The 15,388-nt window shown below is 63.2% G+C and overlaps 4 non-coding genes across 4 annotated transcripts; all 4 read right to left on the bottom strand.

Annotated features, from left to right (window-relative positions):
* Positions 1 to 576: 576 nt before the first annotated feature.
* On the bottom strand, positions 577 to 695 carry LOC142861222 (5S ribosomal RNA). Its single transcript, XR_012912589.1, has one exon. It is a non-coding gene; the product is annotated as a 5S ribosomal RNA (ribosomal RNA).
* Positions 696 to 4,493: 3,798 nt separating this feature from the next.
* On the bottom strand, positions 4,494 to 4,612 carry LOC142861223 (5S ribosomal RNA). The gene has a single exon (XR_012912590.1). It is a non-coding gene; the product is annotated as a 5S ribosomal RNA (ribosomal RNA).
* A 3,771-nt stretch (positions 4,613 to 8,383) lies between these two features.
* On the bottom strand, positions 8,384 to 8,502 carry LOC142861224 (5S ribosomal RNA). The gene has a single exon (XR_012912591.1). It is a non-coding gene; the product is annotated as a 5S ribosomal RNA (ribosomal RNA).
* Positions 8,503 to 12,294: 3,792 nt separating this feature from the next.
* On the bottom strand, positions 12,295 to 12,413 carry LOC142861225 (5S ribosomal RNA). The gene has a single exon (XR_012912592.1). It is a non-coding gene; the product is annotated as a 5S ribosomal RNA (ribosomal RNA).
* Between the last annotated feature and the right edge of the window lie 2,975 nt (positions 12,414 to 15,388).

Genomic DNA, 15,388 nt, shown 5'->3' on the forward strand with positions numbered 1-15,388 from the left:
AACACAGGGGGGAGGGCGGCACGGGCAACACATGTCACCAGAATACTTGTACTCCCATCATCTGCTTGAAAAGAGAGAGAAAAGAAAATGCAATCCTAGAGGTAAGAGACACTTTTTAAAAATAATGAATCCGAAGAGAAAAGTAAAAGGAGGCCTGTGGAGCAGGTCTGGGTGTGACTCCGGATCCCCCAACATCAGGTGCCACCACCAAAGATTCCTGCGTGTAGCCCATAGAACCCCAAAAGCAACGGGACGAGTTCTGGTCACATACTCCCTCAAAATGACATCCTGGCCTTCTTCTGGAACTCCCTCCCCTCTCAGACTCTCAAGGTTTCCTCCAGCGTGTCGGTTCCCACAGAGCAGACCTTTGGTCTGAGACCTGACAGTCCAGATGCCACGCATGCTGCCGCGTGGCGGCGGTGTCGCGGCTTGGGACAAGAGGAGGCCCCACGGTGCGGGCTGGGGCGCCAGGCACCGCGCGCGCGCTGAGGGTGGGGGTGACCCCCACCCCGGGCCGCCGCCGCGCTCCCAGAAAGGGGACAGAACAAGAGGCAAAAAAAAAAAAAAAAAAGCAGCAGCCTGTGGCACCCGGTATTCCCAGGCGGTCTCCCATCCAAGTACTAACCAGGCCCGACCCTGCTTAGCTTCCGAGACCAGACGAGATCGGGGGCGTTCAGGGTGGTGTGGCCCTAGACGGCGGCGGAGGGCGCCCCTGCCCCGCTCGAGAAGCCAAGCCTCTCTGGGCTTCCCCGCCGCCGCCTCCCGCCCCAGGCCCCGCGCGCCGGGCCGGGCCGGGCCGGGCCGGTTGAGTTCGCCGGCCGGGTCCCGCGGGCTCCCAGGGACGGGGGTGATGGGCGGGGCGGGGCGGGGTGGGGGGCTGTCTCTCTATACACACACACACACACACACTCACACTCACTCACACTCACACAAGATGCGCCTCCACGGCTGGACTCGCCAAGGTGGAGCCCTCCCAGCCCCCCTCGTCTCCTCGCCCGGCCTCCTTCACCTACCCGCTGCCCACCCCCAGCGCGTCGCTGCCGCTGACTGCGCACGCGCGGGACGCTCGCCCTTTGACCCCAGCCAGGGGCCGCCCTCCCCCACAACCCCTTTCAGCTGCGCCCCCCCCCTCGCCCTGTGGGTGGGCTGCCGCCTATTCCCCCGGGCCAGGGCTGGGGCACAGCCAGTGTATGGGGCGTCTCTCTCTGGGGATGCGTCCCATGGGTGGGGTGGGGTGGCGTGGTTTGGGGGGTGCTGAAGAAATCAGTCCCCTCCATCTCCTACCTCTGGAAAACGCCCAAGCCCGTGGAGAACTGCCGGCACCGCTTCGTGGGGGCCGGGACCCTCCTCCGTGTCCTCCTGTGGCCCAGTCCAAGGGGCCTGGGCCTGGCCGGGGCTGCATTGGACCCCGACCACCCTGGCGTGTGGACTCGCTAAAAATCGGCCATTAGATATTGGATTCCAGCTTCCTGGAGGTCATTTCACTAATGAGTGCACCGGAAAGAGTTTCCTAATCCATCTGTGAGGGTGGCAACTGAAAGAGAATTTTAAAGCTGACAGAATAGGCGAGGGAAGGCATAGGAGATTTCCACACCCAGCAAGGAAGACTTTCCCGAAATGGAAGAAAGAAACGAGCAAACAGAGACACCGGTAGCCCGCCCGGAAAAGAGTCTGCCCCTGAGAGAAAGCACCCTGACCAGGTTCACCCGTGGGTGGGTGGCGAGCCAGCGGCATTCAGAAGAGCGAGGCCCGCAGTCTGTGCGGAAGACACCTGCGCTCGGGTGTGTGTGGCGGCGCGATTCCCAAGCAGCTCTAGACGTTAAACCCAGGAGAAGCCAGGGAGTTCCCAACGCCCCAGGTGTCCTCAGCCCACGACTGGCTGCTGTGGGAATGCGAAGCCCGGCTCCTTGTCTCAGAGCGGGGTTCCCAGGAGGATCAGGCTGAAGCTGGGACTTGGCCTCAAAGTGTCCCCTCGCATGGCCACCCCCTTCCCCTTCCTGCTCCTCTACTCCTGGTGCCCCTCCATCCAGGGGCCAGACCTTAAAGAGTCACCGCAAGAGAATCCTGGTCCCAAAGGAGCCTTCTGGGGGACCGGTGCTGAGAGAGGTTGTGGGCATGGCCCGCTGGGGCTCTGCCCGACCCAGGGCTGAGAGATGCCACCTCCCAGCTCTGGGTCCCTGCAGGAAGTGTTGGCAAGCACAGGGCCGGTCCTCCAAAGGCCCAGGTGCAGGGAGCCCAGGCCAAGCAGCCTGTGGAAGAAGCCACTTGCCGTGCCACCCCGGGAACAGGACTGCAGGCCCCGGCCCTTCCCACCTCCTCCTCCTCCTCCTCCTCCTCCCCCCCGCCCCGCCCCCACAGGGCACAGGGCTCAGAGACACCTCAGACTCTTGCTACCCAAAGTGCAAAGGGCATCAGTTGCTCCTCCAACCCCCCCCCCCCCGCCCAGCAGACCACGTTGTCCAGCCAGCCCCCGGGCCTCCCTGGGGTGCCCAGCACAAAAGTGCAGACACCCACCGGACCCTCAGTCTCAGTTTTCGGAGGTTTTTGCCACTCTAAGGACCCGAAGGCCAGCTGGGCCTTCGGGCAGGACAGAGAGCCCCGGAATCCGACGTGGAGAGCTGCGTGTACGTCCCCATCAGGAGGCGGTCCCCACCTCCGCGGCTCTCCCCTTGCGGGGAGCGGCAGCCCAGCCGGCAGCCGCAGGGCCTCAGGGAAGACACCAGGCTGGGCCCCCGCGGCACAGCGGGGGCACGTCCCCCGCACTCACGCGACTTAGGGACGGCTGCTGGAGACTGCTGCGGCCACCCTGCTGCCGGGTTTCTGGAGGGCTTCCTGGAAGCAGCATCCACACCAAGCCCTTGGAAGGCCCAGGCGACGGAGGAGCCGGTCAGGCAGGGGCCGAGGACGGTGAGAGGCCGGGCGGGAAGGAGCATGTCAGGCAGGGGCAGAGGACGGTGACCGGCCGGGCGGGGAGGAGCCGGTCAGGCGGGGGCCCAGGACAGTGACGGGCCTGGCCGGGGAGGAGTGCGTCAGGCAGGGGCAGAGGAGACGGGCTGGGTAAGGGTTAGGGTTACAGTTAGGGCACAATTCACAATCCCAAAGACGTGGAAGCGACCCGAGTGCCCATCCATCCAGGAGTGCATCAATAAAATGTGGCGCGTGGACACCACGGAGTGCCATTCGGCTGTGAGGAGCAGCGGTGAGAGGGCGCCTCTCGTGTTCTCCTGGCCAGAGCTGGAACCCGTTCCAGTAAGCCAAGTATCCCAAGAATGGACACACGGGCACCACGTGAGCGCGCTCACCAGCAAACTGGTACGAACGGATGGACGCCTAAGTGGACAGAGAGGAATCACCTTCATCGGGTGGGTGTCGGGCGGGCGGGTGGGGGGAGGGGAGGGGCATACACATCCATTAGGCATGGGGTGGGTGCGCACCGACTGGGGGATGGGCGCACTTGAAGCTCTGACCCGAGGGGGGAGGCTTGGAGAGGGCAAGGCACCCGACCTTAACATTGGTACCCCCACAATACGCTGGAACAACATGAGAGGTATATGAATAAGAACACAGGGGGGGCCGGGCGCGGTGGCTCACGCCTGTAATCCTAGCTCTCTGGGAGGCCGAGGCGGGCGGATTGCTCCAGGTCAGGAGTTCGAAACCAGCCTGAGCAAGAGCGAGACCCCGTCTCTACTAAAAATAGAGAGAAATTAATTGGCCAACTAATATATATAGAAAAACACAGCCGGGCGTGGTGGTGCATGCCTGTAGTCCCAACTACTCGGGAGGCTGAGGCAGCAGGATTGCTTGAGCCCGGAGATTGAGGTTGCTGTGAGCTAGGCTGACGCCATGGCACTCACTCTAGCCTGGGCAGCAAAACGAGACTCTGTCTCAAAAAAAAAAAAAAAAAAAAAGAACACAGGGGGGAGGGCGGCACGGGCAACACATGTCACCTGAATACTTGTACTCCCATCATCTGCTTGAAAAGAGAGAGAAAAGAAAATGCAATCCTAGAGGTAAGAGACACTTTTTAAAAATAATGAATCCGAAGAGAAAAGTAAAAGGAGGCCTGTGGAGCAGGTCTGGGTGTGACTCCGGATCCCCCAACATCAGGTGCCACCACCAAAGATTCCTGCGTGTAGCCCATAGAACCCCAAAAGCAACGGGACGAGTTCTGGTCACATACTCCCTCAAAATGACATCCTGGCCTTCTTCTGGAACTCCCTCCCCTCTCAGACTCTCAAGGTTTCCTCCAGCGTGTCGGTTCCCACAGAGCAGACCTTTGGTCTGAGACCTGACAGTCCAGATGCCACGCATGCTGCCGCGTGGCGGCGGTGTCGCGGCTTGGGACAAGAGGAGGCCCCACGGTGCGGGCTGGGGCGCCAGGCACCGCGCGCGCGCTGAGGGTGGGGGTGACCCCCACCCCGGGCCGCCGCCGCGCTCCCAGAAAGGGGACAGAACAAGAGGCAAAAAAAAAAAAAAAAAAAAAAAAAAGCAGCAGCCTGTGGCACCCGGTATTCCCAGGCGGTCTCCCATCCAAGTACTAACCAGGCCCGACCCTGCTTAGCTTCCGAGACCAGACGAGATCGGGGGCGTTCAGGGTGGTGTGGCCCTAGACGGCGGCGGAGGGCGCCCCTGCCCCGCTCGAGAAGCCGAGCCTCTCTGGGCTTCCCCGCCGCCGCCTCCCGCCCCAGGCCCCACGCCGGGCCGGGCCGGGCCGGCCTGGTCCCGCGGGCTCCCAGGGTCCGGGGTGATGGGCGGGGCGGGGCGGGGCGGGGCGGGGTGGGGGGCTGTCTCTCTCTACACACACACACACACACTCACACTCACTCACACTCACACAAGATGCGCCTCCACGGCTGGACTCGCCAAGGTGGAGCCCTCCCAGCCCCCCTCGTCTCCTCGCCCGGCCTCCTTCACCTACCCGCTGCCCACCCCCAGCGCGTCGCTGCCGCTGACTGCGCACGCGCGGGACGCTCGCCCTTTGACCCCAGCCAGGGGCCGCCCTCCCCCACAACCCCTTTCAGCTGCGCCCCCCCCCTCGCCCTGTGTGTGGGCTGGCGCCTATTCCCCCGGGCCAGGGCTGGGGCACAGCCAGTGTATGGGGCGTCTCTCTCTGGGGATGTGTCCCATGGGTTTGGTGGGGTGGCGTGGTTTGGGGGGCGCTGAAGAAATCAGTCCCCTCCATCTCCTACCTCTGGAAAACGCCCAAGCCCGTGGAGAACTGCCGGCACCGCTTCGTGGGGGCCGGGACCCTCCTCAGTGTCCTCCTGTGGCCCAGTCCAAGGGGCCTGGGCCTGGCCGGGGCTGCATTGGACCCCGACCACCCTGGCGTGTGGACTCGCTAAAAATCGGCCATTAGATATTGGATTCCAGCTTCCTGGAGGTCATTTCACTAATGAGTGCACCGGAAAGAGTTTCCTAATCCATCTGTGAGGGTGGCAACTGAAAGAGAATTTTAAAGCTGACAGAATAGGCGAGGGAAGGCATAGGAGATTTCCACAGCCAGCAAGGAAGACTTTCCCGAAATGGAAGAAAGAAACGAGCAAACAGAGACACCGGTAGCCCGCCCGGAAAAGAGTCTGCCCCTGAGAGAAAGCACCCTGACCAGGTTCACCCGTGGGTGGGTGGCGAGCTAGCGGCATTCAGAAGAGCGAGGCCCGCAGTCTGTGCGGAAGACACCTGCGCTCGGGTGTGTGTGGCGGCGCGATTCACAAGCAGCTCTAGATGTTAAACCAAGGAGAAGCCAGGGAGTTCCCAACGCCCCAGGTGTCCTCAGCCCACGACTGGCTGCTGTGGGAATGCGAAGCCCGGCTCCTTGTCTCAGAGCGGGGTTCCCAGGAGGATCAGGCTGAAGCTGGGACTTGGCCTCAAAGTGTCCCCTCGCATGGCCACCCCCTTCCCCTTCCTGCTCCTCTACTCCTGGTGCCCCTCCATCCAGGGGCCAGACCTTAAAGAGTCACCGCAAGAGAATCCTGGTCCCAAAGGAGCCTTCTGGGGGACCGGTGCTGAGAGAGGTTGTGGGCATGGCCCGCTGGGGCTCTGCCCGACCCAGGGCTGAGAGATGCCACCTCCCAGCTCTGGGTCCCTGCAGGAAGTGTTGGCAAGCACAGGGCCGGTCCTCCAAAGGCCCAGGTGCAGGGAGCCCAGGCCAAGCAGCCTGTGGAAGAAGCCACTTGCCGTGCCACCCCGGGAACAGGACTGCAGGCCCCGCCCTTCCCACCTCCTCCTCCTCCTCCTCCTCCTCCCCCCCGCCCCGCCCCCACAGGGCACAGGGCTCAGAGACACCTCAGACTCTTGCTACCCAAAGTGCAAAGGGCATCAGTTGCTCCTCCAACACCCCCCCCCCCGCCCAGCAGACCACGTTGTCCAGCCAGCCCCCGGGCCTCCCTGGGGTGCCCAGCACAAAAGTGCAGACACCCACCGGACCCTCAGTCTCAGTTTTCGGAGGTTTTTGCCACTCTAAGGACCCGCAGGCCAGCTGGGCCTTCGGGCAGGACAGAGAGCCCCGGAATCCGACGTGGAGAGCTGCGTGTACGTCCCCATCAGGAGGCGGTCCCCACCTCCGCGGCTCTCCCCTTGCGGGGAGCGGCAGCCCAGCCGGCAGCCGCAGGGCCTCAGGGAAGACACCAGGCTGGGCCCCCGCGGCACAGCGGGGGCACGTCCCCCGCACTCACGCGACTTAGGGACGGCTGCTGGAGACTGCTGCGGCCACCCTGCTGCCGGGTTTCTGGAGGGCTTCCTGGAAGCAGCATCCACACCAAGCCCTTGGAAGGCCCAGGCGACGGAGGAGCCGGTCAGGCAGGGGCCGAGGACGGTGAGAGGCCGGGCGGGAAGGAGCGTGTCAGACAGGGGCAGAGGACGGTGACAGGCCGGGCGGGGAGGAGCCGGTCAGGCGGGGGCCCAGGACAGTGACGGGCCTGGCCGGGGAGGAGTGCGTCAGGCAGGGGCAGAGGAGACGGGCTGGGTAAGGGTTAGGGTTACAGTTAGGGCACAATTCACAATCCCAAAGACGTGGAAGCGACCCGAGTGCCCATCCATCCAGGAGTGCATCAATAAAATGTGGCACGTGGACACCACGGAGTGCCATTCGGCTGTGAGGAGCAGCGGTGAGAGGGCGCCTCTCGTGTTCTCCTGGCCAGAGCTGGAACCCGTTCCAGTAGGCCAAGTATCCCAAGAATGGACACACGAGCACCACGTGAGCGCGCTCACCAGCAAATTGGTACGAACGGATGGACGCCTAAGTGGACAGAGAGGAATCACCTTCATCGGGTGGGTGTCGGGCGGGTGGGGGGAGGGGAGGGGCATACACATCCATTAGGCATGGGGTGGGTGCGCACCGACTGGGGGATGGGCGCACTTGAAGCTCTGACCCGAGGGGGGAGGCTTGGAGAGGGCAAGGCACCCGACCTTAACATTGGTACCCCCACAATACGCTGGAACAACATGAGAGGTATATGAATAAGAACACAGGGGGGGCCGGGCGCGGTGGCTCACGCCTGTAATCCTAGCTCTCTGGGAGGCCGAGGCGGGCGGATTGCTCCAGGTCAGGAGTTCGAAACCAGCCTGAGCAAGAGCGAGACCCCGTCTCTACTAAAAATAGAGAGAAATTAATTGGCCAACTAATATATATAGAAAAACACAGCCGGGCGTGGTGGTGCATGCCTGTAGTCCCAACTACTCGGGAGGCTGAGGCAGCAGGATTGCTTGAGCCCGGAGATTGAGGTTGCTGTGAGCTAGGCTGACGCCATGGCACTCACTCTAGCCTGGGCAGCAAAACGAGACTCTGTCTCAAAAAAAAAAAAAAAAAAAAAGAACACAGGGGGGAGGGCGGCACGGGCAACACATGTCACCTGAATACTTGTACTCCCATCATCTGCTTGAAAAGAGAGAGAAAAGAAAATGCAATCCTAGAGGTAAGAGACACTTTTTAAAAATAATGAATCCGAAGAGAAAAGTAAAAGGAGGCCTGTGGAGCAGGTCTGGGTGTGACTCCGGATCCCCCAACATCAGGTGCCACCACCAAAGATTCCTGCGTGTAGCCCATAGAACCCCAAAAGCAACGGGACGAGTTCTGGTCACATACTCCCTCAAAATGACATCCTGGCCTTCTTCTGGAACTCCCTCCCCTCTCAGACTCTCAAGGTTTCCTCCAGCGTGTCGGTTCCCACAGAGCAGACCTTTGGTCTGAGACCTGACAGTCCAGATGCCACGCATGCTGCCGCGTGGCGGCGGTGTCGCGGCTTGGGACAAGAGGAGGCCCCACGGTGCGGGCTGGGGCGCCAGGCACCGCGCGCGCGCTGAGGGTGGGGGTGACCCCCACCCCGGGCCGCCGCCGCGCTCCCAGAAAGGGGACAGAACAAGAGGCAAAAAAAAAAAAAAAAGCAGCAGCCTGTGGCACCCGGTATTCCCAGGCGGTCTCCCATCCAAGTACTAACCAGGCCCGACCCTGCTTAGCTTCCGAGACCAGACGAGATCGGGGGCGTTCAGGGTGGTGTGGCCCTAGACGGCGGCGGAGGGTGCCCCTGCCCCGCTCGAGAAGCCGAGCCTCTCTGGGCTTCCCCGCCGCCGCCTCCCGCCCCAGGCCCCGCGCCGGGCCGGGCCGGGCTGGTTGAGTTCGCCGGCCGGGTCCCGCTGGCTCCCAGGGACGGGGGTGATGGGCGGGGCGGGGCGGGGCGGGGCGGGGTGGGGGGGCTGTCTCTCTATACACACACACACACACTCACACTCACTCACACTCACACAAGATGCGCCTCCACGGCTGGACTCGCCAAGGTGGAGCCCTCCCAGCCCCCCTCGTCTCCTCGCCCGGCCTCCTTCACCTACCCGCTGCCCACCCCCAGCGCGTCGCTGCCGCTGACTGCGCAGGCGCGGGACGCTCGCCCTTTGACCCCAGCCAGGGGCCGCCCTCCCCCACAACCCCTTTCAGCTGCGCCCCCCCCCTCGCCCTGTGTGTGGGCTGCCGCCTATTCCCCCGGGCCAGGGCTGGGGCACAGCCAGTGTATGGGGCGTCTCTCTCTGGGGATGTGTCCCATGGGTGGGGTGGGGTGGCGTGGTTTGGGGGGCGCTGAAGAAATCAGTCCCCTCCATCTCCTACCTCTGGAAAACGCCCAAGCCCGTGGAGAACTGCCGGCACCGCTTCGTGGGGGCCGGGACCCTCCTCCGTGTCCTCCTGTGGCCCAGTCCAAGGGGCCTGGGCCTGGCCGGGGCTGCATTGGACCCCGACCACCCTGGCGTGTGGACTCGCTAAAAATCGGCCATTAGATATTGGATTCCAGCTTCCTGGAGGTCATTTCACTAATGAGTGCACCGGAAAGAGTTTCCTAATCCATCTGTGAGGGTGGCAACTGAAAGAGAATTTTAAAGCTGACAGAATAGGCGAGGGAAGGCATAGGAGATTTCCACAGCCAGCAAGGAAGACTTTCCCGAAATGGAAGAAAGAAACGAGCAAACAGAGACACCGGTAGCCCGCCCGGAAAAGAGTCTGCCCCTGAGAGAAAGCACCCTGACCAGGTTCACCCGTGGGTGGGTGGCGAGCTAGCGGCATTCAGAAGAGCGAGGCCCGCAGTCTGTGCGGAAGACACCTGCGCTCGGGTGTGTGTGGCGGCGCGATTCACAAGCAGCTCTAGATGTTAAACCAAGGAGAAGCCAGGGAGTTCCCAACGCCCCAGGTGTCCTCAGCCCACGACTGGCTGCTGTGGGAATGCGAAGCCCGGCTCCTTGTCTCAGAGCGGGGTTCCCAGGAGGATCAGGCTGAAGCTGGGACTTGGCCTCAAAGTGTCCCCTCGCATGGCCACCCCCTTCCCCTTCCTGCTCCTCTACTCCTGGTGCCCCTCCATCCAGGGGCCAGACCTTAAAGAGTCACCGCAAGAGAATCCTGGTCCCAAAGGAGCCTTCTGGGGGACCGGTGCTGAGAGAGGTTGTGGGCATGGCCCGCTGGGGCTCTGCCCGACCCAGGGCTGAGAGATGCCACCTCCCAGCTCTGGGTCCCTGCAGGAAGTGTTGGCAAGCACAGGGCCGGTCCTCCAAAGGCCCAGGTGCAGGGAGCCCAGGCCAAGCAGCCTGTGGAAGAAGCCACTTGCCGTGCCACCCCGGGAACAGGACTGCAGGCCCCGCCCTTCCCACCTCCTCCTCCTCCTCCTCCTCCTCCCCCCCGCCCCGCCCCCACAGGGCACAGGGCTCAGAGACACCTCAGACTCTTGCTACCCAAAGTGCAAAGGGCATCAGTTGCTCCTCCAACACCCCCCCCCCCGCCCAGCAGACCACGTTGTCCAGCCAGCCCCCGGGCCTCCCTGGGGTGCCCAGCACAAAAGTGCAGACACCCACCGGACCCTCAGTCTCAGTTTTCGGAGGTTTTTGCCACTCTAAGGACCCGCAGGCCAGCTGGGCCTTCGGGCAGGACAGAGAGCCCCGGAATCCGACGTGGAGAGCTGCGTGTACGTCCCCATCAGGAGGCGGTCCCCACCTCCGCGGCTCTCCCCTTGCGGGGAGCGGCAGCCCAGCCGGCAGCCGCAGGGCCTCAGGGAAGACACCAGGCTGGGCCCCCGCGGCACAGCGGGGGCACGTCCCCCGCACTCACGCGACTTAGGGACGGCTGCTGGAGACTGCTGCGGCCACCCTGCTGCCGGGTTTCTGGAGGGCTTCCTGGAAGCAGCATCCACACCAAGCCCTTGGAAGGCCCAGGCGACGGAGGAGCCGGTCAGGCAGGGGCCGAGGACGGTGAGAGGCCGGGCGGGAAGGAGCGTGTCAGACAGGGGCAGAGGACGGTGACAGGCCGGGCGGGGAGGAGCCGGTCAGGCGGGGGCCCAGGACAGTGACGGGCCTGGCCGGGGAGGAGTGCGTCAGGCAGGGGCAGAGGAGACGGGCTGGGTAAGGGTTAGGGTTACAGTTAGGGCACAATTCACAATCCCAAAGACGTGGAAGCGACCCGAGTGCCCATCCATCCAGGAGTGCATCAATAAAATGTGGCACGTGGACACCACGGAGTGCCATTCGGCTGTGAGGAGCAGCGGTGAGAGGGCGCCTCTCGTGTTCTCCTGGCCAGAGCTGGAACCCGTTCCAGTAGGCCAAGTATCCCAAGAATGGACACACGAGCACCACGTGAGCGCGCTCACCAGCAAATTGGTACGAACGGATGGACGCCTAAGTGGACAGAGAGGAATCACCTTCATCGGGTGGGTGTCGGGCGGGTGGGGGGAGGGGAGGGGCATACACATCCATTAGGCATGGGGTGGGTGCGCACCGACTGGGGGATGGGCGCACTTGAAGCTCTGACCCGAGGGGGGAGGCTTGGAGAGGGCAAGGCACCCGACCTTAACATTGGTACCCCCACAATACGCTGGAACAACATGAGAGGTATATGAATAAGAACACAGGGGGGGCCGGGCGCGGTGGCTCACGCCTGTAATCCTAGCTCTCTGGGAGGCCGAGGCGGGCGGATTGCTCCAGGTCAGGAGTTCGAAACCAGCCTGAGCAAGAGCGAGACCCCGTCTCTACTAAAAATAGAGAGAAATTAATTGGCCAACTAATATATATAGAAAAACACAGCCGGGCGTGGTGGTGCATGCCTGTAGTCCCAACTACTCGGGAGGCTGAGGCAGCAGGATTGCTTGAGCCCGGAGATTGAGGTTGCTGTGAGCTAGGCTGACGCCATGGCACTCACTCTAGCCTGGGCAGCAAAACGAGACTCTGTCTCAAAAAAAAAAAAAAAAAAAAGAACACAGGGGGGAGGGCGGCACGGGCAACACATGTCACCTGAATACTTGTACTCCCATCATCTGCTTGAAAAGAGAGAGAAAAGAAAATGCAATCCTAGAGGTAAGAGACACTTTTTAAAAATAATGAATCCGAAGAGAAAAGTAAAAGGAGGCCTGTGGAGCAGGTCTGGGTGTGACTCCGGATCCCCCAACATCAGGTGCCACCACCAAAGATTCCTGCGTGTAGCCCATAGAACCCCAAAAGCAACGGGACGAGTTCTGGTCACATACTCCCTCAAAATGACATCCTGGCCTTCTTCTGGAACTCCCTCCCCTCTCAGACTCTCAAGGTTTCCTCCAGCGTGTCGGTTCCCACAGAGCAGACCTTTGGTCTGAGACCTGACAGTCCAGATGCCACGCATGCTGCCGCGTGGCGGCGGTGTCGCGGCTTGGGACAAGAGGAGGCCCCACGGTGCGGGCTGGGGCGCCAGGCACCGCGCGCGCGCTGAGGGTGGGGGTGACCCCCACCCCGGGCCGCCGCCGCGCTCCCAGAAAGGGGACAGAACAAGAGGCAAAAAAAAAAAAAAAAAAAAAAAAAAGCAGCAGCCTGTGGCACCCGGTATTCCCAGGCGGTCTCCCATCCAAGTACTAACCAGGCCCGACCCTGCTTAGCTTCCGAGACCAGACGAGATCGGGGGCGTTCAGGGTGGTGTGGCCCTAGACGGCGGCGGAGGGCGCCCCTGCCCCGCTCGAGAAGCCGAGCCTCTCTGGGCTTCCCCGCCGCCGCCTCCCGCCCCAGGCCCCGCGCCGGGCCGGGCCGGGCTGGTTGAGTTCGCCGGCCGGGTCCCGCTGGCTCCCAGGGACGGGGGTGATGGGCGGGGCGGGGCGGGGCGGGGCGGGGTGGGGGGGCTGTCTCTCTATACACACACACACACACTCACACTCACTCACACTCACACAAGATGCGCCTCCACGGCTGGACTCGCCAAGGTGGAGCCCTCCCAGCCCCCCTCGTCTCCTCGCCCGGCCTCCTTCACCTACCCGCTGCCCACCCCCAGCGCGTCGCTGCCGCTGACTGCGCACGCGCGGGACGCTCGCCCTTTGACCCCAGCCAGGGGCCGCCCTCCCCCACAACCCCTTTCAGCTGCGCCCCCCCCCTCGCCCTGTGGGTGGGCTGCCTCCTATTCCCCCGGGCCAGGGCTGGGGCACAGCCAGTGTATGGGGCGTCTCTCTCTGGGGATGTGTCCCATGGGTGGGGTGGGGTGGCGTGGTTTGGGGGGCGCTGAAGAAATCAGTCCCCTCCATCTCCTACCTCTGGAAAACGCCCAAGCCCGTGGAGAACTGCCGGCACCGCTTCGTGGGGGCCGGGACCCTCCTCCGTGTCCTCCTGTGGCCCAGTCCAAGGGGCCTGGGCCTGGCCGGGGCTGCATTGGACCCCGACCACCCTGGCGTGTGGACTCGCTAAAAATCGGCCATTAGATATTGGATTCCAGCTTCCTGGAGGTCATTTCACTAATGAGTGCACCGGAAAGAGTTTCCTAATCCATCTGTGAGGGTGGCAACTGAAAGAGAATTTTAAAGCTGACAGAATAGGCGAGGGAAGGCATAGGAGATTTCCACACCCAGCAAGGAAGACTGTCCCGAAATGGAAGAAAGAAACGAGCAAACAGAGACACCGGTAGCCCGCCCGGAAAAGAGTCTGCCCCTGAGAGAAAGCACCCTGACCAGGTTCACCCGTGGGTGGGTGGCGAGCTAGCGGCATTCAGAAGAGCGAGGCCCGCAGTCTGTGCGGAAGACACCTGCGCTCGGGTGTGTGTGGCGGCGCGATTCACAAGCAGCTCTAGATGTTAAACCAAGGAGAAGCCAGGGAGTTCCCAACGCCCCAGGTGTCCTCAGCCCACGACTGGCTGCTGTGGGAATGCGAAGCCCGGCTCCTTGTCTCAGAGCGGGGTTCCCAGGAGGATCAGGCTGAAGCTGGGACTTGGCCTCAAAGTGTCCCCTCGCATGGCCACCCCCTTCCCCTTCCTGCTCCTCTACTCCTGGTGCCCCTCCATCCAGGGGCCAGACCTTAAAGAGTCACCGCAAGAGAATCCTGGTCCCAAAGGAGCCTTCTGGGGGACCGGTGCTGAGAGAGGTTGTGGGCATGGCCCGCTGGGGCTCTGCCCGACCCAGGGCTGAGAGATGCCACCTCCCAGCTCTGGGTCCCTGCAGGAAGTGTTGGCAAGCACAGGGCCGGTCCTCCAAAGGCCCAGGTGCAGGGAGCCCAGGCCAAGCAGCCTGTGGAAGAAGCCACTTGCCGTGCCACCCCGGGAACAGGACTGCAGGCCCCGCCCTTCCCACCTCCTCCTCCTCCTCCTCCTCCTCCCCCCCGCCCCGCCCCCACAGGGCACAGGGCTCAGAGACACCTCAGACTCTTGCTACCCAAAGTGCAAAGGGCATCAGTTGCTCCTCCAACACCCCCCCCCCCCCGCCCAGCAGACCACGTTGTCCAGCCAGCCCCCGGGCCTCCCTGGGGTGCCCAGCACAAAAGTGCAGACACCCACCGGACCCTCAGTCTCAGTTTTCGGAGGTTTTTGCCACTCTAAGGACCCGCAGGCCAGCTGGGCCTTCGGGCAGGACAGAGAGCCCCGGAATCCGACGTGGAGAGCTGCGTGTACGTCCCCATCAGGAGGCGGTCCCCACCTCCGCGGCTCTCCCCTTGCGGGGAGCGGCAGCCCAGCCGGCAGCCGCAGGGCCTCAGGGAAGACACCAGGCTGGGCCCCCGCGGCACAGCGGGGGCACGTCCCCCGCACTCACGCGACTTAGGGACGGCTGCTGGAGACTGCTGCGGCCACCCTGCTGCCGGGTTTCTGGAGGGCTTCCTGGAAGCAGCATCCACACCAAGCCCTTGGAAGGCCCAGGTGACGGAGGAGCCGGTCAGGCAGGGGCCGAGGACGGTGAGAGGCCGGGCGGGAAGGAGCGTGTCAGACAGGGGCAGAGGACGGTGACAGGCCGGGCGGGGAGGAGCCGGTCAGGCGGGGGCCCAGGACAGTGACGGGCCTGGCCGGGGAGGAGTGCGTCAGGCAGGGGCAGAGGAGACGGGCTGGGTAAGGGTTAGGGTTACAGTTAGGGCACAATTCACAATCCCAAAGACGTGGAAGCGACCCGAGTGCCCATCCATCCAGGAGTGCATCAATAAAATGTGGCACGTGGACACCACGGAGTGCCATTCGGCTGTGAGGAGCAGCGGTGAGAGGGCGCCTCTCGTGTTCTCCTGGCCAGAGCTGGAACCCGTTCCAGTAGGCCAAGTATCCCAAGAATGGACACACGAGCACCACGTGAGCGCGCTCACCAGCAAATTGGTACGAACGGATGGACGCCTAAGTGGACAGAGAGGAATCACCTTCATCGGGTGGGTGTCGGGCGGGTGGGGGGAGGGGAGGGGCATACACATCCATTAGGCATGGGGTGGGTGCGCACCGACTGGGGGATGGGCGCACTTGAAGCTCTGACCCGAGGGGGGAGGCTTGGAGAGGGCAAGGCACCCGACCTTAACATTGGTACCCCCACAATACGCTGGAACAACATGAGAGGTATATGAATAAGAACACAGGGGGGGCCGGGCGCGGTGGCTCACGCCTGTAATCCTAGCTCTCTGGGAGGCCGAGGCGGGCGGATTGCTCCAGGTCAGGAGTTCGAAACCAGCCTGAGCAAGAGCG

The sequence above is a fragment of the Microcebus murinus genome, chromosome 16, assembly GCF_040939455.1.
Source record: "Microcebus murinus isolate Inina chromosome 16, M.murinus_Inina_mat1.0, whole genome shotgun sequence".
NCBI lineage: Eukaryota > Metazoa > Chordata > Mammalia > Primates > Cheirogaleidae > Microcebus > Microcebus murinus.